Source organism: Lissotriton vulgaris, chromosome 4_1 (assembly GCF_964263255.1).
Source record: "Lissotriton vulgaris chromosome 4_1, aLisVul1.2, whole genome shotgun sequence".
In the NCBI taxonomy this organism is placed as follows: domain Eukaryota; kingdom Metazoa; phylum Chordata; class Amphibia; order Caudata; family Salamandridae; genus Lissotriton; species Lissotriton vulgaris.
In genome coordinates, this window is record NC_141691.1 from 237,693,648 (window position 1) to 237,720,572 (window position 26,925).

A 26,925-nucleotide genomic window follows, 5' to 3' on the forward strand; every position below is an offset into this window, starting at 1 on the left:
TTTGCGCTGTGCTTGCGTATCTTAAGGGGAAGCAAGGAAAATTCAAAGGTTTCAGTAATATTTAGAAAGCCACACAAGACCTGGTTTCATGGCTGTGCATGTCTTTGTAAAGAAATGTAACACAAAGTAGCTGCTTGCTTTGTGTTAACTTACATTTCAACTTGGGAGACGTTCCATGGGTGGAGCACGAGCATTCCAATGCATTCACACATGGAGTTTAGCACATTCCCAGATTTCCGAATACTTATAAAACTGGGAATGTGTCAAAATGCTACACCTTCCTGAGTGAGGTGTCATGAGGAGAAATATCTTTGTATCTCCTTCTAATTTCCTCTTTCTACATGTGTTGCATTCTGCAACACATGTTGAAGGAGGAAGATGCCTCTAAGGAATGCTTTTGCGCAGGAAGGTATCCCTTTCTGTGCAAAAACAATTCTGCCTGTAACACAGGCACCCTTGCACTGTTATACAAGGGTGCCAGCATTTGCGCTAAGCTGCAATGTGCCAGAGCAAGAAGAGAACAGAAATGCTCCATATCTTTGTAAATATGGAGCATTTCTGCTTTCTCCCTTTTACGCACTGCAGTGCAGCACAGCAACTTTGCTTGCTGTGCTGCGTTGCAGGAAAGTTTAGTAAATGTGCTCCCAAGTGTCTCCAATTACCAATGATCCCTTTTTTATTCTGAGAGCTGCCATTTGGGGTTCTCCTTGTTAGTAGCTTACTTGATGCCATTCCACCCTTTTTGCAGTTCTGCATGCTCATTTATGGCCATGATTGTGATCCTTGGCTCTGTTTCTTACAAAATATGATCCAAGCCTCAGCCTATTTAGGCTGTGTCAGAAGTCCTGGTTGGCATTGTCCCTCTTCCAGACACTTTCTATACACCATTTTCTAATCATCTTTGGGACCTCTTGGCCCACATACAACAGTACTCTCATCCCCCCTTTTCCTGATGATGACCTTTTAACCAACCATAAGAGTGAAACACCGTCGAAATCGATACACGCAGACTCAAGGACCATCATCCTTGATGCCTATGAATTCTAATGGGGATCCCTCATCTTTGATTGCTTACCTTTATGTTCTTTCTAGTCTTGAATAGGCTGTTTTACTTTTATTAGACTGGCTTTTCTAGTTCTTTCTTACCTATACTCCATGTGATTGCCTTTTGAATGCACAAAATTTAGTTTTTGATTAATTGCATCATTGAATTAACAAATTAAAGTGTTTTACATGCCCTATGCATGTCAATTCTTTGTGCATTTTTAAGATGCATATATACAAATTCATTGCACTACTAGTTCTACACTAATGTTCAGGTACTTGCTAAAGAATTAAAAAATGAGACCATTATGAATCACTATTCTGTGCTAATATATTGTAGGGCATTTGGGTTGTCCCTGTGGCTTTGAACATAGGGATCTATAGGTGGCATGTGGCGAAGCTATAGGTGTGCCTCTGGGAGTTGGCACAGCATATGACATCCCTGAATGTCTGTCGTTGTGGGGATGTATGCATTTGAATTGGGTTGGGAGAGTTTAGGCTATGACTGTGTGATTGAGAGAGTGGCTGGGTAGCTGAAGTAAACATTTTGCATCCTTTTTCATTCAATGAAATGTGTTCCATGGCACCCAGAAATTGCCAAACATTTTACTGCATATTCCACTTGATGAATTAGAGGGGCATATTATCAAAAATTGTGTTAAAATTATCTCTGGTTTAGCTGCAGAAAACTGCTGCTAAAGCGGCGATAATGGGCTTGATAATATGCCCTGGAGAATTCCAATAGAAGCCCATGTTCACACCAGAACATGGACTTTGAAGAAAGAATGGAAAGGTCGATAGAGGAAAGAATGGAAAGGTGGTAGGGAGAATACTTAGAAGGGGCAAAGGATGGATGGAAGAGAGAAATAATCCCCAGATGACATACATGAATTGAGGGAAAGATGGTAAAAAGGCAGATGGGTAAAAGGATAAAAGAAGAAAGAGTGTAAGGAAGGATATGTTGATTGGTTGCTGGTGAAAGGAGGGATATATATATCTGAAAAGCTGAAATGATAAATGGCTGGATGGAAGACAATATAGACTGATGAGTAGTTAGATGGATGGGTTGATGGAAAGATGAAGGGGAGGCAGGATGGATGGATGAACAGATGGAACCGAGTAGATGTAAGGGTGAAATGATGGATGGATGGAAGGGGGATGAAAGAGTAAAGGGAACTCATTCAAGGAGGATCGGATAGTTTGCTTCACATGCTATGTGTGATTAAACGTATGTTCAATTGTAGGGGTTAATCTTCCACGCGCAACTATATATAACATCTGCACACATATAATCGATGTATACCCGTTGTATGGATTATTATCTACACCACTTTTTTTGGTGCCACCATGTCACCTTCCAGTGACCTCACAGGGCTCTCTTATGAGTACCCCTCTCTATCATTACACTGGCTACCCAGAGCTGCACAGGTAGGGGTTTTATTGACATGGAAACCATTCAAAATACATCATTTGGTATGCTGTCTTGTTAATGGTATTGAAATTTGTAGAGCACGACTGTTACCCAGAGGTGTCCGGCACTATATGACGTCCTATAGAGGCCTGAAGACAGAGAGGCTATGAACTGAGACTTAGACAGAGAAGAGCCAAGTTTTTAAGACTTTCCTGAAAGCTAATAGATTAGTCATGAATCTAAAATGTAGCGGAAGGTCATTCAATGCCTTAGCTGCGCGGGCCACAAAACTTTTGCCACCCCAGCAGAATTTTCGAACCCTGGGTACCGATACCAGTTTTGCCTCTGCTGATCGTAATGATCTCTTTAGTATATACCAGTGAAATAGTTGCTTAAGATACTTGGACCAGTTCCTTGAAGTGCCTTACAGACCACACAGAGGGCTTTAAATTGAACGTGTTTCCTTATCGGCAACCAGTGAAGCCTTCTGATCTCGGCTGAGATAGAAGCATATTTTGGTATCCCGGTAAGCAGTCTAGCTGATGTATTCTGTAAAAGTTGCAGTTTGTTCATAAGCCCTTCATACAGGCTCATCATAAGCCCTTGTAAATACTTCACATACAATCTGAATTTATCTCCTGACTCTTTGTCATTCTACTTCCTTTCAGGCTTCTGTTTAAAGCTGCTCATGTACTTTGTTCAGGAGAGAGCTCCTCACCCATTTTACCAACAACTGTTGGTCAAGGTGCTGCTTCCTGTGGGATATTCTTTCTAGTAAGCCTGAGAGCAATTGGCTCACAGCCACTCCAAGACATCAGAAAGCACTACTTTGCAAATACTCTTAGACACCCAAAGATTCTAATATACGAAACACCAATGCATTTGCTTTTTAAATTAAGTTTTCAATTGTCTAGTTCTTATTTACCACAATTGTGTGTTCATTCCAACTCAAACTCACCCAATCACTCGCATTCTCCCACATGGACAAAGCCACTCACATTCACCCACCTGCACACTCCTGCATCCAATTTTGGTTGAAATATTTTTATGTCATCGCCTCGCCTAAATTTGTCTATACATTTAGCGCTGAGTTAAGGGCAGTTTGGGCAAGATGCACATTATTAGTACACCAGTAACATTATAGGACCATAAACATTTTAACCGGTGACAGTAAACACATAATGTTGGAAAGCATGCTGTTTCTTTATATATTTGTTGATTATAGAAACGAACAATAGTGCATTTATGACATCACACTTGTACTGTAATCACTGTTGTGAACTTTCCTGTACTCTGTAACAGTACTTGTCTGATATGACAATGTTGTTTTCTTAGGTAGTCTTGTGAAATTACGATATGCTTAGCAGCACCTCCCATGCTTTTCGATTGGAAGGCCCTGACAGATCAAGAAAATAAAGCAAGAGACTTGTATTTTCAGGAGTAGGAGAGTCTGGAAATCGGCCAGGCACTCAATATGTGTTTTATTAGATGCATTAATGTGTGATCAAGATTTACTTGGGGTGGGAAGGGTTTTTTTTGTGTGTCTCTGTGAGAGATATATGCTTGCACTGCTAATTTGTGTTCTGTAACTGTCCACAGTGTGTGTGAAGCTTGCACTATTGTTGCTGGGATTTGCCTGTTTTATGTCTGTGAGTGACCTATGGTTTTGCTTGTTATTCTGTGATTGTGTGCAAGCCTTTCAAAAGATGATGCCTGCAATGTATTTTGTGTGCGAAGATGTGTCTGGTGCTGCTTACACTCTTCTGTATGTGAGATTGACTTGTTGTTGAATGTGTGTGGCGAAAACTTGCACTGACGATTCCATGATCTACCTGACTGTTGTGTATAAGAGGAGTGTGCATAGCTGCTCTCTGAGCTGTATTTTCTCCTATGTATGTATGTGAGTACCCTCGTGTGTGGTGTGATATAGGATGGACTACCTCTCATTGTGATGTACCAGGATGCATACACTGCCTCAGAGTTTCATCACCCTCACCCTGCTGCTCTTTTCACTGTGAGGTCATACCCAAACTGATATTTACATCTGCATGTCGTTTATGCAATACATCATCCAAAAAAGGCTTCTCTCTTGGTAAATGCACCCAAACAATTAAAATAGGTTCAGCAAACTCCAAAAAGTAGCGCTGCCACTGTTAACCTAAGGACCTTCGTCGGTTAAATGTCTCGAAAGTGCAGTTCACACATAAACTTCAAATAAATTTACAAAAAATCATATATTTTTTTAATTGAATGGTTCACATTAAAAAAAATTTTAGAATCATTCACATCCGCTAGTTTAATTTTTTCCAGTTTAAACTCTTATCGCTTTTTTTAGGTGTGGCTTGGTGGACATATTGCTACAAATTCTTTAAATTATACATAGAGTGGGCCTTGTCTCAACTCGGAGAAGTATTACTTTCTCACCACATGCTATTGGCTTTTACTGGAATGCATGAGGGACCATTTTACAACTGAAATGTAAATAAAGTCATGTGGGTGGCGCACAGGCTTCGGTGCATAATGGTTGTGCTTTTGTGGCGTGCTCCCGAGGTTTCACTCTCTACCTCTTAGAGTGTTAAGAACATGAACAATTATAGCATCCTCTGATTAGGGGATGACCCTCTAGGCACAGCTCTAGGTCCACTATGTAGCGTTTAAATTCTTCAATGAAATAATCCAATGAGCGTTTTCCTTAGATTAGGTATTTTCTTTTATTCAGAAGAAAATTGTATTCATTAACTTCTTATATTTCTCATTTTCTGTACAAACAGTTGAACATTATACTTCTTTCAACTTTCATTTTCAAAGGCGTTCCCAATGCATTTCGTGCACTAGGTGCACTTCTTCGGGAGAATATCTAAACAAAAACCAATGAATTCATGTTGAGGATAACATCCTACAAAACATAGGTATTCAGCATTCTATTAAAAGTGACTTAATAATCCTGTGTGATACCGTGATGAGTGTGAGTGGGTAAGTGGAGTTAATTCCATGTTATTCCAAATGAAGGTGGATAATAGAAAGGTAGCGTGAACCGGTCTGGTGTCTCGATGGATATAAAAAAACGAATGGTGCCCAAGTCTCGTGAATAAAAGTGAGAAGATCAAAAAATTCAAACAGTTTCTCGGGATGAAAAGTAAATGGCATAAATCTAGGTGATTACATAGGGTCTAATGTGCAATAAAGAAGAAGCGTGCATTATTGACGGGTATTAAATGCAAAGAAAGAACGTGCATTATTAACGAGTGAGAAATCAGATCTCTTACTCGGTAAGTGAGGTGATTCATTTCTAATGTGGAAGTGAAGGTTTCTTACCTGCCGTCATAAAGTGAACTGATTATAATTTTCTCTCCTCCGCAGTCAAGTCGGAGTCGGAGACGAACCGGCTTTCACTCCGCAGTTATAGTTTGGAGATCGAAATGGGACTAATGGTTATCCGTGAGTTAGTATTGACGCCATCTTGGAATGGTGAATAATTAGGACTATGGTAACCAGGGAGTGATGAAATCTATGGGGTTCCTAATGTGTCTCAAAACAGTAAATGATAGATAGCAATGACGTAAAATAAATGCATAATTACATAAGACTGTGGTTTATATCAGTATCATTTTAAAGGAATTAAAGGTAGCACGCAAATTCCAATCAGTCATTGAGTCTGTTCGGTTTCATGGAGTTGAGAAAATATATCCAGTGATTTTCTCTTTGTAATAAGGTCCTGTTTATATTTCTGCCTGGAATTTTGGTGATGATTTCTGGTACAGCGAATTTCAATTGGCTTATGTTGTGATGTCTTTCATTAAAGTGTGTTGCTACTGTAGATAGAATGTTATTCGTTCTGATGTTGCTTTTGTGCTCTGATACACAAATTTTGATTTTCCTGATGGTTTTGCCCACATATATAAGTCCACATGGACATTTTAGATAGTATATCACGTTTTGTAAGTCACAAGTGGCTGTCGTTTTCAATTTGATGGTTGTTCCTCTCAAAGGGTGTGTCATGGTGTTACCTTTGATTATGTTGTTGCAACAACTGCAGTTATAACACAGTATAGTACCTTTATAGTTCACTGTCTTTGTGTCACGAGTGTTCTTCAATATATCCTGAATATTTTTACTTCGTGTATAACACTAAAAACCAGAAACGATCTCCTTTAACAAACAGAGAAGAGCAAATCATTAAAGACTGTGATCATATCTACATTTTCTACTCAAAGCCATCAGTATAAGAAAATCATTAAAACTCATTGGCCACTCCTCACGAATGAACCTGATTTCAACAACATCATAGCCCAACAACCTACATTTGGTTATACATGAAGTAAAAATATTCAGGATATACTGAAGAACACTCGTGACACAGAGACAGTGAACTATAAAGGTACTATACCGTGTTATAACTGCAGTTGTTGCAACAACATAATCAAAGGTAACACCATGACACACCCTATGAGAGGAACAACCATCAAATTGAAAACGACAGCCACTTGTGACTCACAAAACGTGATATACTATCTAAAATGTCCATGTGGACTTATATATGTGGGCAAAACCATCAGGAAAATCAAAATTCGTGTATCAGAGCACAAAAGCAACATCAGAACGAATAACATTCGATCTACAGTAGCAACACACTTTAATGAAAGACATCACAACATAAGCCAATTGAAATTCGCTGTGCTAGAAATCATCACCAAAATTCCAGGCAGAAATATAAACAGGACCTTATTACAAAGAGAAAATCACTGGATATATTTTCTCAACTCCATGAAACCGAACGGACTCAATGACCGATTGGAATTTGCGTGCCACCTTTAATTCCTTAAAAATGATACTGATATAAACCACAGTCTTATGTAATTATGCATTTATTTTACTTCATTGCTATCTATCATTTACTCTTTTGAGACACATTAGGAACCCCATAGATTTCATCACTCCCTGGTTACCATAGTCCTAATTATTCACCATTCCAAGATGGCGTCCTTACTAACTCACGGATAACCATTAGTCCCAGTTCGATCTTCAAACTATAACTGCGGAGTGAGAGCCGGTTCGTCTCCGACTCCGACTTGACCACTGAGGAGAGAAAATTATAATCAGTTCACTTTATGGCGGCAGGTAAGACACCTTCACTTCCACATTAGAAATGAATCACCGTGCTTACCGAGTAAGAGATCTGATTTCTCACTTGTTAATAATGCCCGTTCTTTCTTTACATTTAATACCCGTCAATAATGCACGCTTCTTCTTTATTGCACAGTAGTCCCTATGTAATCACCTAGATTTATACCATTTACTTTTCATCCCGAGAAACTGTTTAGATTTTTTGATCTTCTCACTTTTATTCACGAGACTTGGGCACCATTCGTTTATTTATATCCATCGAGACACCAGACCGGTTCACGCTACCTTTCTATTATCCACCTTCATTTGGAATCACATGGAATTAACTCCACTTACCCACTCATACTCATCACGGTATCACACAGGATTATTAAGTCACTTTTAATAGAATGTTGAATACCTACGTTTTCTAGGATGTTATCCTCAACATGAGTTCATTGATTTTTGTTTAGATATTCTCCTGAAGAAGTGCACCTAGTGCACAAAATGCATTGGGAACGCCTTTGAAAATGAAAGTTGAAAGAAGTATAATGTTCAACTGTTTGTACAGAAAATGAGAAATATAAGAAGTTAATGAATACAATTTCTTCTGAATAAAAGAAAATACCGAATCTAAGGAAAACTCTCATTGGATCATTTCATTGAAGAATTTAAACGATACATAGCGGACCTAGAGCTGTGCCTAGAGGGTCATCCCCTAATCAGAGGATGCTATAATTGTACGACTGCAATGTACACTTAGTCATCATGCTGTTGTAACACTCAACTCTTTTTCTCCTATATGCCTTCTACACAGAAATAAACCTTTTTTGCTTCTTTTTAACAAGCGCTGGCAAAGCCAATATGGCAGGCTTCTATGTGAAAAAGAACATTTATACACGCAGCAAATCTACACAGTAGTTGTAAATGCTTGTATTTTTGTGCTTTGGCACATGAAAGCCAACTTTCTTAACTTTAACAGTGCTTGCTTCCAATTTAACAAGTGAAAGTTAGCACTTGGAAGCCACAATCTTTCTCCCTCCTCGCCTTCTGTGCTGTCTTTCAATTGACAAGGACTCTGTTAGTTTTCGTGAAACAAACAAGGCAATCGTTCCTCATAAAGTAACACCTTAAAACGGTGGCTTCTGACAAGTGTTAACTCTTAACTGTCACAGTTGTTAAAAAGTGATAGAAGTTACACGAAAAGAGAAAAGCATACATAGATGGGCTATTCTGGGATATATGGTAATGTGATCATTCAATATCCCAAGAAAATGTGCTCTGTTGATTTCCCCTTTAACAAGATGAGTAAATATAAATGGCAAAATCAAGTTAAATGAAAAAAGCTCAATATTGTTGACCCTCTTCCTTCCCATTTATCGACTAGGCGCCTAGGAGAAGCGCGTGTTGTCAGGTGCATCAACAATATGGGAGGTGGGTGCCAAATATACAAACTTACTTAGAGTGCATTCTCAGATAGAGGTATACAAGTGATTATCAGTACCTCACACACTGCAACATAGGTTAAAACAAATAAAATAGACAGACCACAAAAATCATGTGAAGGGGCAATCGGGTGGGAGGCACAACGAGAAAGCAGAGAGGAAAGTAGTGTGAGCAGAAAGTGTGAGTTTATGAGTGATAAGAAAACATAAGGCCTTATGTAGAAGTTCCTTTTACATAACTAGTTGGTCATAAGTTTCACTTGTGCATCCTTTGTGCTCAGACTCTCACAAATACGATGTTGATGTTCCAAAACCCACCAGATCACATGTGTCCAGAACTGGCGCTGCAGGAAAATGTGGGCAGAATATTGCACCTCAAGGTCTTCCACATCTTTGTGAGCGGCTTGGGGATTTTCACAATTTGAAAAACAAACATCTTGATGCTTTGCAAAGAATCATTAAAAAAAAAACGATGTTATGCACACATTTTGTTTTATTTCAATGCCGTCGCCCCCTTCAATGTCCAAAGAAACCATGGTTTAAGGTTTTGCATTTCTTGGAGTGATTCCACTCATATGCATGCAGTTTGAATACTGTCGGTAGGCCAGGTTTAGCCTGAGTAGACTCTTTGCATACACAAAAGCATTCCACTATAGAAAGTGAGATGGAGAGAAAGGAAGAGGGAGGGAGAGAGAGGAAGAGAGAAAGAGATGTTGATTCCAATTGCTGTTCTAAGTTGACGCAACCTGAGTATACCCTCTCATTCACTTTTAATGCCATTCACACTTCCACGGTTACAACCCCACACTCCCTGCTCTAACCACCCTTTGTAATCTCCATTGGACTCATAGTTGATGGTCTCTATCCCTTAGGTTTTTTTGACATTGGACAATAAAATAGAACCAGAAAAAAACAATGCACAGTCTTGTAGTTAAGCATTACCAGATGGAAAACCAGTAACTAGAGTCATGGAGAAATTCAGTTCTGCTGGAATGTTCTTCATTGCTGTCCAATATACACACACACAATCTACATGTTGCCAATTAGATGTAGTGAAACCATTTGTAGCAGGTCAACTGTTTTCTTTTTCATTAGGAACAGCACATTGTAGTGAAGCATGTGATTCAATGAACCAAAGATACATTTGAAATGAGTGAGCATCAGTAAGTTCGTTTTTTGTTCGAATGATAAGCCCTGGGCCAGATTTACTAGTGCTTTACAACAGGTCTGTGTTACTTTTGTAATGCAAACATGACACAAAGTGTTAAGGTGGGATTTAATGTTCAACAGAAGTCTGGAATTACGTTGTGTAATATCCCAAAGCAAGACAACATCATGCAATGCGCGGCCATGTGCTACTGTGCATTAAGGAGGCATTCCATAGGTTATATAGGGGTGTTCTCATGAAAATACCCATGGGTTTCGATGCAAATCCCAATCTAGAAAGACTGGGATTTACTCCAAAATCCTATGCAGTTAATTTGAGGAGAAATGTTTTAATTTCTCCTCATTTTTCCTGCTTTACATTTGTGCTGCAGTGGCGTTAAAACATTCGATGGGGCCCACCCTGTAAAGTACACGGAAGGAGGCCTCCCTCCCTGGCCCACCAACTAACACTTTTGCGGCGGGGGGCCATGGAGCCTGGGCCCCCCCTACACAGTGGGTGCCTATTTTATGCTAGTGGTGTGCTGCATTGTCCTACAAAGTAGGAAAAGCCTTAAGACATAGTTTTTGTACTGGAAGGTACTCTTTCCAGTACAGAACCTATGCTTGAGAGAACGCAGATACTATTTCACTGTGGTGCAAGGGTATCTGCACTGGTGCATGTCTGCTAAACGTGTGCCCCTGCAGGGTGAGATGAGAACAGCTGCACATCTTAGAAGATACAGTGCTGTTGTGCTCTCGGTTTTCCACACACCACATCGCAGCAACTTTAGTTGCTGCCCGGCTTTGCATGACTTCTTAGTAAATCAAGTGCCCTGTATTTTTTAGGGTCTTTAGAGAGGTTTGAGGTTATTACCAGATCTAGCAAATACGGGCCCTGTGGAGTGAGGTATTTATCAGCAGTTGTAATACCGCCTATTGCAAATTTTAACAAGTAATTTAGTGCCTACCGGGTGGTTTTCCCTGTAAGTTTTAGCCGGATGCCCTGCCGAGACTGACTTGGGGAAAAATGCAGATATATAATTTGTAACGTAACTCGTAATTACCCCATGCAGAAAACTTGACAAGAGTCAGAACTTTGATCTCTCAGAGCATTATGTATGTGCAACAGCCGTCAGGTATTGATTTGATGTGGATCCATGAAAAAAAAAGCAAAAAGGGGTTTACTGCAATATTAGAGGGAGCTCCCACAACTCCAAACCTTTGGTGCAATGCAATCTAAAGAGAAATAGCAATACTGAACAGCAGACTATGATGTTGTGTTTTAAGAACATTTCGAACTATTTGGTCTACATGTTTATATTGATTTAAATGTATTCCTTTGACTGTATAGAAATCTCATGTTGTTTTTTTATGCCTCCATGGAAATGTGTTAAAAATGTATTCAAGTAATAAATGCTAAGCCTTTTGTTCAATTTTTGAGCCATGGTATCGATGAGAACATGTCCTTCTATGTTCATTCACAACATTTCAACTGTTTACTATCCGCCACGCCAACTGGAAAATGTATCTCCGTCCGAATGCCCTCAGAAGGTGCCAATGTCAGCATTACTCTTTTAAATGTGTTCAAAAATGCCATGTCTCTGTACCCCCTATTGTGCATTATAATTAAAAGGCGGGTAAATCCTGTCAGTGCTGTTATATTTTGCATTGTTCTGTTACTGTTTATGACACTGTAAATAAAATAAAACATATACTACTGTGAAACAACTTGTCTGTTGTAGCAAAAGTTTTGTTTTATAGTCAAAACAATCAGTAAAGACCACAATCTGCTACCAATTCCGCATTGCTAACTTCACCAGGACAAAATAACACTGGTAATATTTATAAATAAAAGTGTATTGATAATAATCGATTTGCTACATTGGCTCTTAATCCATCATCTGCCATAATCAGCAGATTTTAAAGTTAATAAAACATGTGTTGCTGTACAATGAAAGGTCCTTTGCAAAGGTTTACTAATCACCTTTCAGTTGCAAAATTGCTGTATTTGGATATTAAACTTATACTAAAAACAGGACAGCTTTTTACAGACAGTGTTACCATGCGTTAAAATGACAAAATAATTAAGTAATAGTACAAAATGTGCCACATTAGGCAGCCTAGCTTGCCTTTTTCTAGCCGCATAAATTAGTCAACCCTGTGCATAATTTGGTCCTTCCCTGCGGCATAATTACAGTGGCCTTTCATATAACTAACTGCAGCTTCAGCTAAGAAACAGAATTCCTTGTCAAATAATACCAGCTTGTTGGGGAGGTGGAGGAATGCATGGGATCCTTGTGAACTGGCATAATTTGTGTTTACCAGTGTTCCTCGATGATTTTGTTTTATTGAAAACAGATTTAAGGTGTATTTTCAGCCATATACGGCCCATGGGGCCTGATCCACAGATGTACAGGTTAATGCATATGAATATGGCATTATTGTCTATGTCAGCACAAATCAGGAACAAAACATTACCCAACAAAATGACTGAGTGGGCAGTGTCGATACTGTGCTTTCCCGGAGCCACCCACCCGGACTCAGATGTCTCCTGACCAGGCGGGCAACTAGAGCCAAATTTCGGTGGGGGGCTCAAAACAATTTCAGGGGGGGGGGGGGGGGAGAGGGGGGTGCTAATTCTTCCAACCATAGACAGGGTGGCTGTAAGAAGGGGTGAACACACAACAAAAGCCTCATTTACAAGTAAATGGTCTTTTAAAGACCTGTTAAGTACTCGGGTGCGGCTGCAATTAGATGCTCGCCAGACCGCGAAACTGTCTCAGCCCGGGCTGACACACACGACGGGGGCGGGGGGGTTGGGGGGGGGGGCTGAAGCCCCGTGAGCCCAATGGGTGTCGCGCGCCTGCTACTGACACATGTAGATCATATAGCAGTTCAGTGAGTCAGTATCCCTATCTGGGTTCAACTCCTGGGTGCGATGCCACGGAGGCCAGGGGCTCCAGGAGAATGCCATGGTACTCGTCCACCACTGTTCCTCTATGATTTTTAATTAAGCAAGACATCTATATACATCTAAGTGCTCAGACTGGATATCAGCGGCTCTTCCGTTATGGCGGAGGAGTGTCGCCCCACTGCCGAAGCCAGCAGATGAAACCATTAAAAATAAAGCGATAATAAAACAATTTTATTTTTTTTATCACGGAGCTGGAGCCAAGTCTTAGGGACTGCGCCATCTTTTGACAGCCGCAAACATGGAGGAGGAGTGGTGGGCACTATAAGTGGGCATTTCAGTTTGCCCTGCTGTCTTAGGACGGCCAAACCGGCACACGCACTTAGAATTTCCCCTGACTCCAACCCCAGGTGGAGAACAGCAGGCACAGGCACCCAGTCCCAGTGGGAGCGCAAAAACAGCCAGCTCAGACCAAATCCTACACTTCTCATATGCTGGGTAATGGTCGTATCAGCACAAGAGCAGCGTCTGGATTGGCTATGGAGAGTCTGGGAGCCTTTGCACCAGTAGCAGAAGAGCATTGGAAGCAGTGAGACGGCGAGGCAGCATGTGGCTGGTGAGTGATCCTTTATACTTTTTTTATTGTCCCTCACGCTTACCCGCCACTTTTCGCACATAGAAACCGCCACTGTCAGTAATCTTCTTTAATCTGATTCCTGCTCCAAGTCCTTTCTCTGAAAAACATTCATTTGGTTGTCTCTGTAAGTATGTGATCCATTTTTTATGCTACATATAAATTAAAAAAGAGAACTTTAGTCATTCAAGCCATTTCGCCCAATCAGGCCATAACGGAACACTAGGCTCCCTCCCCTTCCTGAAAATGTTATTAAAGCTTCACTTCCAGCCAGGCGAATGAGGAGGGAGGACAGGTGTAAGGACTGGGATAAGGAAGGCAGAATCAAGTAAGGATGTGTGCCAATATGTAATCCAAGCATTATTTCCTCATTCTCTCCCTCGTTTAAATTCTTATTCTGGAGGATATACCCAAGAGGTGACCATTTGGGAAAATATGTGTGGCTCAACACAAAAGCACAACTAACTCCAGTATTCTGAATGCTCATCTAGTTCTATGATATGGAAAATTAAATCAGAAGACAGTAACAGTAACATCATGTGTAAAAGACAGAAGTAATAAAAATGTTGGCAACACCCCCTTAACGCCCACAGCAAATCATACGACAGCATCATAAGAAACTGCAAGAGGTAGGATATCCCAAGAGTTTAGAAGAGAATCCCTGCCAGGCCATGTTGCTGTGCTCCAGGTGGAATACTTCTGAATGGAACTGGGAGTGTCTACCCCCTCTTCCTGTTGACCAGTTGTGTTGACAGGCTGATAGCAGAAAATGAGGTATTAATCTTCTTTTGTCGGACCTAAAGTTAACAAAAAGTGCTTTACTTGAATGAATGGAAGTAAACCTGAGCAGGCAGAGAATTGCCTGAGCCACATCTGAACTGTGGAGCAGAGAGGCTGCCTCGGTGAACAGAGAAGGGCAAATAAAATAGGGGGCATATTATCAAGCAGCAGCGATAATTATCGCTGGCCGCTCTTAGCGAGAACTTTTTTATCGTAAGCTATCGCTGGCAATTATCGCCATGCTATCGCTGTATTAACAACGCATAGCGCAATGGCGATAATTTTCCAGCGATAGCTTTTCCATGGAACATCGCTGAAAAACCAGCGATGTAACATGTAAAATGGCGATAACAGTGCTGATACGACCCTGTGGTCGTATCAGCATAATCCACCCCCATTGTAAGGTATAGGTAAGTGTGCATTTTAGCAGACGTTAGTTTTTGGCGAAAAACGTGGTTTTCGCCCAAAACTAACGTCTGCAAAAATCTGTGGGCCTCCTTGTAAATATCGCAATGTACATTTAGCAATATTTTACAAAAATTGTATTACTCAGCCCCAGTGAGACGTTCCATGGGTGGGGCATTAATGTTCCCATGCATCCACCCATGGATCTTGGTGCATTCTCAGATCTACCATGAGTGGTAGACCTGCTAATTCATCAAAATGATACGCCTTCCTAGGGAAGGCATAATGAGGAGAAATGTCTTTATGTCTCCTAGTTTTTTCCTCTTTGTACCTGTGCTAGTAGAAAGAAGAAAAATCCTCAAAGGATTGTTTTTGTGTGGGAAGGAGTCCCTTCCTGCATATAAACAATCTTGCCAGCAATACAAGCACACTTGCACCATGGTGCCAAGGTGCTTGCTTCAGCACTAGGCAGCCAAAAGTGTGCCAGCACAAGGAGAGAGCAGGAAAGCACCATATTGTGATAGATACGGCATATTCCTGCCCCCTTCCTTTAATACAAAGCAGTACAGCAAGGTGTCTTGCTGCATTACTTCCATGAAAAAATTATAAATAAGGACCAAAGTGTTTATGAATTCCTTATGCACTATAGCAGCTAGTGCCGCCCTTTTAGTTGGGTAGTTTTTCCATGAAAAGCTCATCTCCTGAGGGTATTGCTTCATGCCCAATAGAAGCTACATCATCTGCTAGCAAGTTTCAGTTAGGAGTAGCCAAGTTAGCTGCATGTGCATGTATGTGATGTTTATCCTTGATGTTCATCGGGCATTTATGAGTACGCATTGGTGGCCCTTTAATTGTCTGGTCAGTAAAACCTGCTCGGGCATTTACAGAGTTATAATTTTTGGGTATATCAACTTCTTTTTAGCCAGTGGTAGTCCAACTCCAGTTCAGTTCTCTTTGGTGATATCTTGCCTATGTAATACATATTGGGACTCAAGATCTCCACGCCTGAATGGGATGCCATCAGGCATGATGTGTTGGATTGCTAAGTGGGTTGATTGTGAGCATGTCTTGATAATTCTCAAAGTTTCAAAGTTCTGCAGTGCCAAGGCTGGGTGTCAGCCTGTTCACTTGGAATGAAAACAGTATGGTAATAGTATGTCTCACTTTTCTATTTTGTTAGGACTCAATCAGGGGGACCTGGTGTTGTCCTCATTCTCTTCACAAACCTAAACCACAAATAATGTGCTACAAGCCCCTGTGGTCAGTGTGAATGATGCATTAGGTGGTGGCTGGGCAAAGTCAATATAATGGCAGGACATACAAGGGAGAATTTAAGCAAACCAAATGCAACTTCTTTTCAGAGATACAGAGATTGTTAGAGCAAAAAACAAGAGAGTGGGAGAGAAAGAGAAGAGACAGGTGGCATACTTCCCGACCCTACAGATTCAGGCCACTGTTGATCAGCTGGTCCTACAATCTACAGATTTTACAGTGCAGTCCTACAGATATTTGAGAGACCCTGCTGTCTTGATTGCCAGAAAGCTTTGATACACATGTGTTCCTGAAAGATAGACAACAGGCCACCTGGGATGGCGTAGCAGTCCCCGTCATCGGCTGCTCTACAGGAAGCAAAGCAATTTGGAGATCCCTCTTTGCGAATATGTGCCTGCTGGGTATCCGTGATAGCTTCAACAATGTCTCAACAGGTATCAGTTAAGAGCTAATTATGCACTTAATTAATATGGACATAAGTGGAAGTACTAATTATGCACTTAATTAATATGGACATAAGTGGAAGTACAAAGGCGTATTACAGTGTTTTAATAAACATTTCAAAACACAGAATAACGAAAAGCAGCATCAACATTTTCCAACAGTAGGTGCAGTGAATATAACAAGGTCTATACTTCGCCACTATGAGGCTTTTTTAAAAAAAAAAGCCCTTCAAGGGCTTCCAGACACCAGTAGGAAGACTCTTGTCCAGGCTCTCATCATTAGTTGCCTGGACTATGAGAATGCCTTGCTGACCTCAGTAAATGACTCTCTGTTGTCCAAACTGCCGGTTGTCAAGGACAGTGCCGCACGGCTAATCTGTAATCTCCCCTCTCGCTCGCCTTCCTCTCCGATCCTAAGGAAGCTTCCTTGGCTGCCTATTAGGAAGTGTGTCATCTTTAAACTTTGTTGTCTGACACATAAAGCTCTTCTTAAGTCTCAGCCTGTTTATTTGCCTTCTCAACTAAATCTTTGCCTTCCCTCAAGACACCTGGGATCCTCCGACAAAGCACTTTTTGTGATCCCTCTTATCCGTACTACAAGATTTGGGGCAGATCTTTCTCTTACGCAGCCCCCTGTCACTGGAATAAACTTCCTCTTAGCCTTTGCTCTTGCCTAGATTTCTCCTCCTTTAAGAAGGGGTTAAGACCGCTTGTTTTTGACTCCTCCCTGTTCGCGCAGTGCAGCGCCGGCATACTCCTCCAAGAGTGAGTTGTGCGCGATAGCAAATGACCATTAGTGCATGAGTGCAATGATGAAACTAAAATTATTTATAATCATGTATCAAGTCAAGAAGTCAGTTTGTCACTGAATCAAGTGTCGATGGCGTTTTGACCACAACTATTGAGGGTCGTCATCAGGACCATAATGCACATAGAGAATGTAGTGCTGATCAGGAATCAAGTATAACTGGTCATAAAGCAGTAAAATAGGATGGGTCCACAACTGAATATAATCGTGCGACATCACTTGTCTGTGGTGGCTCCAACTGTATTTGTGCAGATCTGATATCTACAATAAAAATAAATTGTACCCTACAACAGATTTGTAGGGAAGACCCAATCAATTAGGTCCCAATGCCAAACTTGTGGGTATTGGTAGGGGAGGCAAACGATGGCAGGCACAAAATCACTATATAGTGCAAATCCTATTACTTGTCCACCAGTTCTTTGTATGGACTATAGATTGAGGCCAGAGGGGATCCAAACCCAACTAAATTGCTAAAACGGGACAACCACTGAATCGTACTAGCGTTTCACAGAAAAACAACCTCCTCGATTGGCTGTCTCCACCCTAATTAGGTGGAGGCAACAGATCACGTAAGTTGTTTTGATACATGATTATAAATCATTTTTGTTTCATCGTTGTACTCAGGTACTAAGATCTCATTTAATTTCCTTTATATGTGCTGCCTTCATTTTTCTGTGTTTTTTTCATGTATTTCAGAGCACTGACTCATGAGCACTAAGTGTTCACCACGTTTTATTTACTGCACCTATTATTGGGAAATGTTGATGCTGCTTTTCAATATTCTGTGTTTTGAAATAGTTATTAAAGCACAGTAATGCACCTTGGTACTTCCCCATGTGTCCATATTAATTAAGTGAATAATTAGCTCTTTACTGATACCTGTTGAGACATTGTTGAAGATCTCACTACTCTCCCCGGTCTCAACTGGGTCGACAGGTTCCCCTGTGGTTTGTTTTACTGCTGGGTATCCGTGGCACAGCTCCCTCCATCTAAACCTTTCCCTGTTTCCTCCTCCGTGCCATGGCGCGCTTATGTTAAGAGGAGTTCAGTAGATGAGAGGACAGAAGGAGCTGGTGTAAGCTCTGTCCTTGCATACACAGGGCCTCATTTACAACAAAATGAGGCAGCGCTGCGCTGCAAGCCATCTTGCTGCACCGCACTGACTCAAAGCACAGGGATGCGTCATATTAACAACAATATGACGCATTGCTGTGCTTTCCCCTGCGCTGTCGCACAATTGACGTTTTTAAAGACAATGGTTACAATGTGGCCCAAGTGGTCCAAGAAAGACGCAATAGTTGTGTCAGAAATGAGAGCACTAGCCTGAGTCGGGATAGGCAATCAATGCCAGAAGGAGCAAGGAAATGTGTAGCCAGGACACGTTCCAATCAAAATAACATTTGTTATTTATTTTCAACAATATGCAAAAATAGTTCAGGTGCTTACATAAAAAAGTGAAGTAAGCGTGATGTGGTAAGTGAGGGTGACTTTAAAATATATACATCGCATTGACAACACACAAACAAACTCATGAACAACTTGATGGAGTTCTTGTTGTGGGGGGTCGATCTCAGTGACTTGAGATCATCCTCAGGACATAGCATATGCGAGCAAGCTGAATCTACAAGAAACATTACATAGTATGTTAACTCCTTCGACGCTCATGACGAGCTCAGCTCGTCATGGTGTACACCTCCATACACTCATGACGAGCTGAGCTCGTCATGAACAATGGGGATCAAAGCTTTCCAGCACAGGAGGAAAATAACACTAGCATCGATGGTGTTAAGGTACAGTCCCTGGATTGATGTATCATCAACTATTATTGGAAACAAGTGAAGTAGTGCTCCCAGTGAGAGATAATCCTCATGTTGCTAAAGACTTGGTTACTTAGTGCCATTCAGGGTCTGGTATTCAAATTCTGTGTCAGACATATTTACGTAATTACAGTGTAGGCAAGGGAAGAAATGATGCCCGGAATTGTATAGTAATTCGAATAGGCGAGGTATAGACACGTAGTTGGAAACCAAATGTTTGAAACAAGTTGAGGACAAAAAAGGGAATGGACATGCCAAAGAGTAAGTTTAATGACAAGAAGAATAAGAAGCGCGTAAATTGTGAAAAAACTAAACTTACTCTGAAACTGGACGAAGCCGGTGAGAATGTGGAAGGATAGTAGGAGGGACGCAACCAAGGCGTTCAGGCAGTGAGCGGCAGAAGATGAACGATAAGTGATGAACGCTGGGATTGGGGTCTACCAGTGAGCTGCTTAGACCCGGGTGACTAAAGGTAAGAAAACAGCTCATCAGGGCTAATGGAAACATGAGTGAGGTATGAGGCTAAAATGAATGAATAGACTTACTAGGTACTCACAGCGAGTTGTTAAGAACAGTGCCAAATGTGAAGGCAAGAGAAGGAGCACTCAATATGGCTCAAATCGGTCAATTTCCAAAATCTGTAAGGATAAATTAATTTATGGTGAAGGCACTACTGATAGAACGGATAGTGTGCCGCGCTAAAAGCTGAGCAGCGCAGGCCACCGACAGCAAGCGGCGGACTTACATGACATAATTAATATAACTTGGCGGCCGATTTGTGGTGCAACATGGTGGTGTTGACTGCAGAGGATAGTTAAGCTCCTTCCGTGGTTAACTGCCTATGTTAGTAATGAGTCTACATTGGGCAAGGAAAAAGCTTATACATATAGAGAAAGGGCAGTCTCAGGTAAGCTAATAACTTACTTTAGGTACGGGCCGCATGAGTCAGTCTGTGTTAGAAGAGCGGGCTGCGTCTCTGGCTTTCAAAAGTGGATGCGCTGGGTGAAGGGAGCGAAGGCAGAGTGCCAGGTGCTCTTTAAATGATGAGCCGGTGTGCCTGTAGCGTGCAGCAGGTCGATTAGAGTGGGAGGTGTCTAATTAACCCCGTGTGGGCCATGATAAAGGCAGTGATGCTGGTGTACCTCGCTACACATTTCCTTGCACCTTCTAGCATTAATTGCCTATCCTGACTCAGGCCTAGGGGCAGATTTACAAACCCCTTGCGCCACTTTTGCGTCACTTTTAACATGGGAAAAGTGACGCAAAAGTGGAGCATGGAGCTTGTAAATCTGCCCCCTAGTGTTCTCATTTCTGGCGCAACTCTTGCGTCTTTATTGGACCATTTGGGCCACATAGTAACCATTGACTTCAAAAACATGACATCACCCCAGGTTCTAGTATCTGGGTACCCTTGTTCACCTTACTACGTCGCACAATTGACTGCCATGCACCAGCACAGGCACCCTTGTGTCATGTTGCAAGTGTGCCTGCATTTTGGGGATGATTGTTTTTGTGCAGGATGGGACACCTTCTTGCACAAAACAATCATTAAAGGAAGAATGCAGCAAGCATAGAAAGAGGAAAAAACGAGGAGAAATAAAAGTATTTCTCCTCGTTGCACCTCCTCACACCTCCCCAAGGGAGGCGTAGGATTCTGACGCATTGCCAGGTTTACGAAACATTGTAAATCTGGGAATGCGGCTGAATCCATGGTTGCTGGGTGGGCAGCAACACCCATGGCACATCCCTTTCACGCAAAGTGATGCATTTAAAGGGCCATATTTACAAGGCCATCTACGCAGGGTGGGCTTGTGTGGCCTTGTAAATATGGGCTAGTACACTACACCGCCAGCGCATCAAAAAAAGTGACTCATTAGCGGCACATTGGGCTTGTAAATAATCCCCACAGTATATAGATCATTCAGTTCCATAGGCTGCTTTAGGAAATATGTTAAGCACTTAGGGCCATATGTATCATTCCTAATTGCGATCGCAAACGCCGAAATTCGCAGAATTTCGGTGTTTTCGATCGCAATTAGGCTTAATGGTATGTATGAAAGCAAGACTGCCTCGTAAAATAAGGAATCGCATAATTTGGGATTCCTTATTTTGCGATTGCATTTAAGGAATCGCAAATTGCTATTCCTTAAATGCAATGTAAGAAGCACCGAAAAAGTGCAAGTTGGCCATAAGGAATCATAAATAACCACCAACTTCAAGTTGGTGGTAATTTGCGATTTCTTTGAAAAATGCACTTTTTTTGCATTTATCAAAGTGCCATGTGGCGCACATATGTATGTGTGCCACATGTGCACACATGCACATTTCAGGGGTGCAACAGGGTGTCCTTTTGACATCCTGGCACCCTTGAAATTGCATTCTCAATTTGTGATTATCTAATTGAGAATCGCAAATTGAGAATGTCTTCCCATTCATTCCTATGGGCCTCTGGAATAAACCCAGATCTGTGACTGGGGGTAAATGTTTTGCCATTGTGCAGCATTCCGTCCATCATCTTGTGGGAAGGGTATGCCCAGACATGTGTCCCGTGCTCACTACGCCACTGGAGTCAAGCTATCCTGGCTGATGAAGGCTGATAGTCAGAAACCGGTCCTAGGATGCTTGATTCCGTTCCAGGGAAGACATGGCTTGGCAGTTCAGTCTGGACTGTTCCCAAGAGGCACAGCATCAAGACTGATTTGCATATGGCCATGTCTGAACTGGGGTGGCTTGGTGATCAAAATAACGATGGATTAAACCCAGATCTGTGACTGGGGGTGAATGTTTTGCCAATGTGCAACATTCCATCCATCATCTTGTGTGTTTTGCTGTTCACCTTACGTGGGAAGGGTGTGCCTAGACGTGGGTCCCGAGCTCACTACGCCACCGGAGTCAAGCTATCCTGGCTGATGAAGGCTGATAGCCAGAAACCGGTCCTAGGATGCTTGATTCCGGTCCAGGGAAGACATGGCTTTGCAGTTCAGTCTTGACTGTTCCCATGAGGCACAGGGTCAAGACTGATTTGCATATGGCCATGTCTGAACTGGGTTAGCTTGGTGAGCAAAATAACGATGGATTAAACCCAGATCTGTGACCGGGGGTGAATGTTTTGCCATTGTGCAACATTCCGTCCATCGTCTTGTGTGTATTGCTGTTCACCCTATGTGGGAAGGGTATGCCCAGACGTGAGTCCCGTGCTCACTACGCCACTGGAGTCAAGCTATCCTGGCTGATGAAGGCTGATAGCCAGAAACCGGTCCTAGGATGCTTGATTCCGGTCCAGGGAAGACATGGCTTGGCCTTTCAGTCTCGACTGTTCCCATGAGGCACAGCGTCAAGACTGATTTGCATATGGCCATGTCTGGCCATAGACTGATTTGCTCACCAAGACTGGGGTGTCTTGGTGAGCAAAATAACGATGGATTAAACCCAGATTTGTGACTGTGGGTGAATGTTTTGCCATTGTGCAACATTCCATCAATCATCTTGTGTATATAGGTCTTTATGGCGTTTTTAATCACAAGAGAACACATTGATTCTTCTAGGATCACACAATGTGGGCACGTGGAAATGGTGACGTTAAAGCTATGGTCATACTGCACTAGCTTGTTGATGACCAGATATGTGAGTTTAAGGCGGAAGTGGAAGAGTCTTTGAATCAACAGGAGTCAACAGAAGGGTGAGGGTCTTTCACAGCAGTGCATCTGCTCTTAGCACTGGGGAGCTGAGCCGCAGTGTCCCATTGCAATTGTCAGCAGAAGCGCCTGTGGGTCTTGTGCCACACCCAGGAACAAATAAACCTACCCAAGTACTCCGGGCTGTATGCGCTTTGCCCTTCTGGTTGGAAGCAGGTATGGGCGCTTGCACGGTACCGGCTTCCGCTCAGTATTTAATTGGAGGAACTTTCCAGCCGCAAAGGTTACTGGTGAGTCTGCGGGCGGGGTTTGGTGTTTTTCTGGTGGGCATTGCAGCAACACAGGGTTTCCCTGGGAGAGAAGGTGCCCGCCTGTGCAGCGGGGCAAACCTGAGGTTGCTGGCTGCTTCAGTGCGGCTTGTTGTTTTGCCCAGGGGGTCTTGCAGTATTCCATCTGAGAGTTTCAATCTATGGTAAAAGCAGCTTATTCTGGACCCCTGACATTTGCTGCCCCAAAACATCGATCAAGTAATCCATCTAAGCCATCTGCCATGCTGCAACATTGTAAGCATATATGACCAGAGGATTGCAACACAGTGTGACATTGTCAGCGAGTTTTCTGATGAGACCTGGAAAGAAATCTCTGGCAAGTTCACTACGCTTGAGTTTTAGTAGGATAAAATAGGGTCATCCATCTTTCAAATCTTCGAGCTATCCAAGCTAGCACAGCTTTGGAGCCATAAGTCTATATATTAAATACAAAATGCAATCGGGCAGGGAAAGAAACAATGCTTCAATATTACAGAAAAAGAGAAAACTCCAAGGAACCATAACAATGAACAAAGCACAGCACGTAATTCAAAGTAACTTGAAAAAAATAGCCAATAGGATGGATCAGTGGCTTCACTGTCCATCTTGTTTAGGAGGTCAGTGGTCTAGACCTCAAAACATAACCCACCTTGGAGAAAATATATATTCTCAGGCTTCAACACATTCTGCAGTTTTAGCCCAAATCACTGCCATGAGCAACCACAGGGAGCAAGAAGGTCAGCCATTTGAGTTGATCCAGTGCGGCTCCAACCCAAACCTCCAAACCATCACTATATTTCCTAGGAGCTATCACACTTTACTCGTCAGTGGGGCCCATAGCACCACGAGTCATTCATACACACACATCACACTGCTCCCAAGATCAGTGAAGACTAAAGGAGGAGATCGTGGATTTTAGCGGAGTGTCTTAATTCATTCTAAAATTTTATACACTATATACATCTGCAGTTTATCAATATAACCATGGATTTGTCATTTGAGAAACATTAAAACACCCCACCATTTGGTCAATGGATCATCTAGTAAAAGTTAACTAATGGACAACAAGACCTGCTTAATTCTGGATTTATTTAATTTTCATTTAGTATTAAATCTGTTTTATTATTAGAGACAGAGAGAGTAGTACAAAAAACGCCTACAACCCAACGGGCCGGCTGGACAACACACTTCAGGATATGCCATCTCGAGGTGTTGGAGACACACACAACGTTAAACACAGCATGCCACCTACAACCCCAAGGGGCCGGCCGCGTTTTAAATTGGAGCGGGAAAAGGGGGAAGGGAGGGGGCGGACAGGACAGCCGAAGCGATACTCCGGTGGCATGCAAATTAACAGGAAGCAAACGCATCGCAGCGGCAGCCTCGATCCCCGCACCGAGCGCCCTCCCCCCCCACCCAGCCAGAATAGGAGATGCAAAGCAAAGAAGGCAATGCCTTGGGTGTTCCGGAAGTCCAAAGGTGCTCTGGGTGTCTCCCATAGGCACTTTCAATGTCCAGGGCCACTCTGTGTAGCATTAGTAGTGCTAACCCTGAAGGAGGAACGTGACCATATGGCCGCGCCCACTGTACAGCCGGGAAAAAGAAAGGCATAAGAAGGAGAAACAAGAAAGGCAGAAGAAAACCCCCCAACCCACCCCCTCCCGAAGCCCATCCCCAACTCCCCCTCTCCTCAACCCCCTCCCTCCCACCCCAGGTCCAGGTCCAATTTGTACCACCCCGTGGGGAGCTCCCCCCTTTCCAATTCAACAAGTCTCCGTGTGTGATAGATGCAGAAGGTGGAGGTACCTGGGGCACGTGACCTCCCTGAATTCCGTGGCTAGGATATTGAGGAATGGCTGCCACAGCTCTACGTACTCTGACCCCATCCCTTCTTTGATCAGTGACAATTTCTCCATGCCCAGCACCGCCCACAGACGTGAAAGCCACCCCTGGAATGAGGGGACATGTGTGGTACGCCAGAGGGCCAAGATGTTCTGCACTGCGGATCCGATGGCGATGGTGATCAGTCTGCCCCTCCGCGACTTCAGAGGGTACGTGATGGGGTTGGGAAGGCCTAGTAGAACATATGCAGGGAATCTCGGAAGTTCAGTTTTAAAAAGTGTGTCGACCTCATCTAAGACCGACTTCCAGTACTCCTGTAGGTGTACACATTCCCAGAGTAGATGCACTAAAGACCCCGCCTCCCCGCAACCACGCCAGCAAGTCGCCTCCCTATTGTGGTCCATTTCATGCAGGCGCAGCGGTGTGTAGTACCAATATGTGACGAGTTTGGTGAGGGTGTCTGTTAAGCCCATGTGATAGGCAGAGTGACGCGTGCGGTAATAAATATCCTCCCACTCTTTGGCGCTGAGCGTGCGACCTAGTTCTCTTTCCCAGCGGGCCCTACCGGCGTTATAGACAAAGGAGTATCGGTCTATGAGCATGTGGTAAAGGTCCAAGATAAGATGTTTATCCATCTTCCTCGAGAGCAGCCAGTATTCGTAGGGCCGCAGTTGCCTGGCTGCCATTTCCCGCACCTGACCATTAAGCGCCCAGTGGCGCGCTTGTAGGTAACGTAGACGTTCCGTCTCAGGCAGGCCATGGATCTGCTTAAACGTTTCGAAAGGGATAACCCCCTCGGTGTCGTACAGGTGAATTAGGACTCTGCAGCCCGCCGGACACCACCATTCATATGCGATGATGTCTTGACCTGGGGAGAAGTCTGGGCTCTCCAGTATGGGTGTAAGCGGAGAGGGGAAGGTGGTCAGTTCATGTTTAACATTAGTGCTATCCCACATCTCCAAGGGTGTTCTGGTAATGAAGGAGACATAGAGATTGGGGGGCCTATGTTGCCTACGGAGAAAAGGAATCTCTTGGAGCGGGTGACCTGCTATGGCTTGGTCTTGAAATAGCCAGTGTTTCTCCGACTCCCAACGGCTCCATTCAACCAGAGTTCTCAGCTGCGTCACTTGGTAATACAGGAGGGGGTCCGGCAGTCCCTCCCCTCTCCGGCGGCAATGTAGCCAGCCTGAGTTTCAGTCTAGGCCTCCTGCCATTCCAGACGAAGTGTGCCAGTTCGGATTGCGTTTGTCGTAGCCAGCCCTCCGGTGGCCGGAGCGGAATGGCTCGAAATAGGTAAAGGATCTGGGGCAGATCCGTCATCTTGACGGCTGCTACCTTACCCAGCCCTGACATCGGGAGATGCTTCCAGCGGAGCAGTTCCTTGGGAATAAGGGTGCTCAGGCGCGCATAATTAACCCGGACAGTGTCCTGCAGAGTCGGGGCGAGGTGAATTCCCAAATAGGGAACCGCCGATTGTGACCACCGAAATGGGAAGGTGGTCTGGAGGCAGGAGCGGGTGTGTGCGTCTAAGTAGAGGTCTAACGCCTCCGACTTGGTCATATTGACTTTAAAACCCGAAACTCTAGCGAAGGCGTCGAGATCCGCCATGCAAGCTGGCAAGGAAGTCACCGGGGAGGAGAGTGACAGGAGAATATCGTCGGCATATAGACTGACGGTATGAGTGTAGGCTCCGACTTTAATTCCCCGTACCTCCGGGTTGAGCCGTAGCCGCTGGGCAAGCGGTTCCATGTATAAGGCAAAGAGCAGGGGCGACAAAGGGCACCCCTGTCTCGTGCCCCGCTCGATCGGAAAGCGAGGTGAGGCATGCCAGTTGACTTTGACCGTCGCCGTTGGGCACAAATAGCAGTTAAGAGCCCACGTGCGGAATTTGAGGCCTAGCCCTGCCTTCACCAGTACTTGC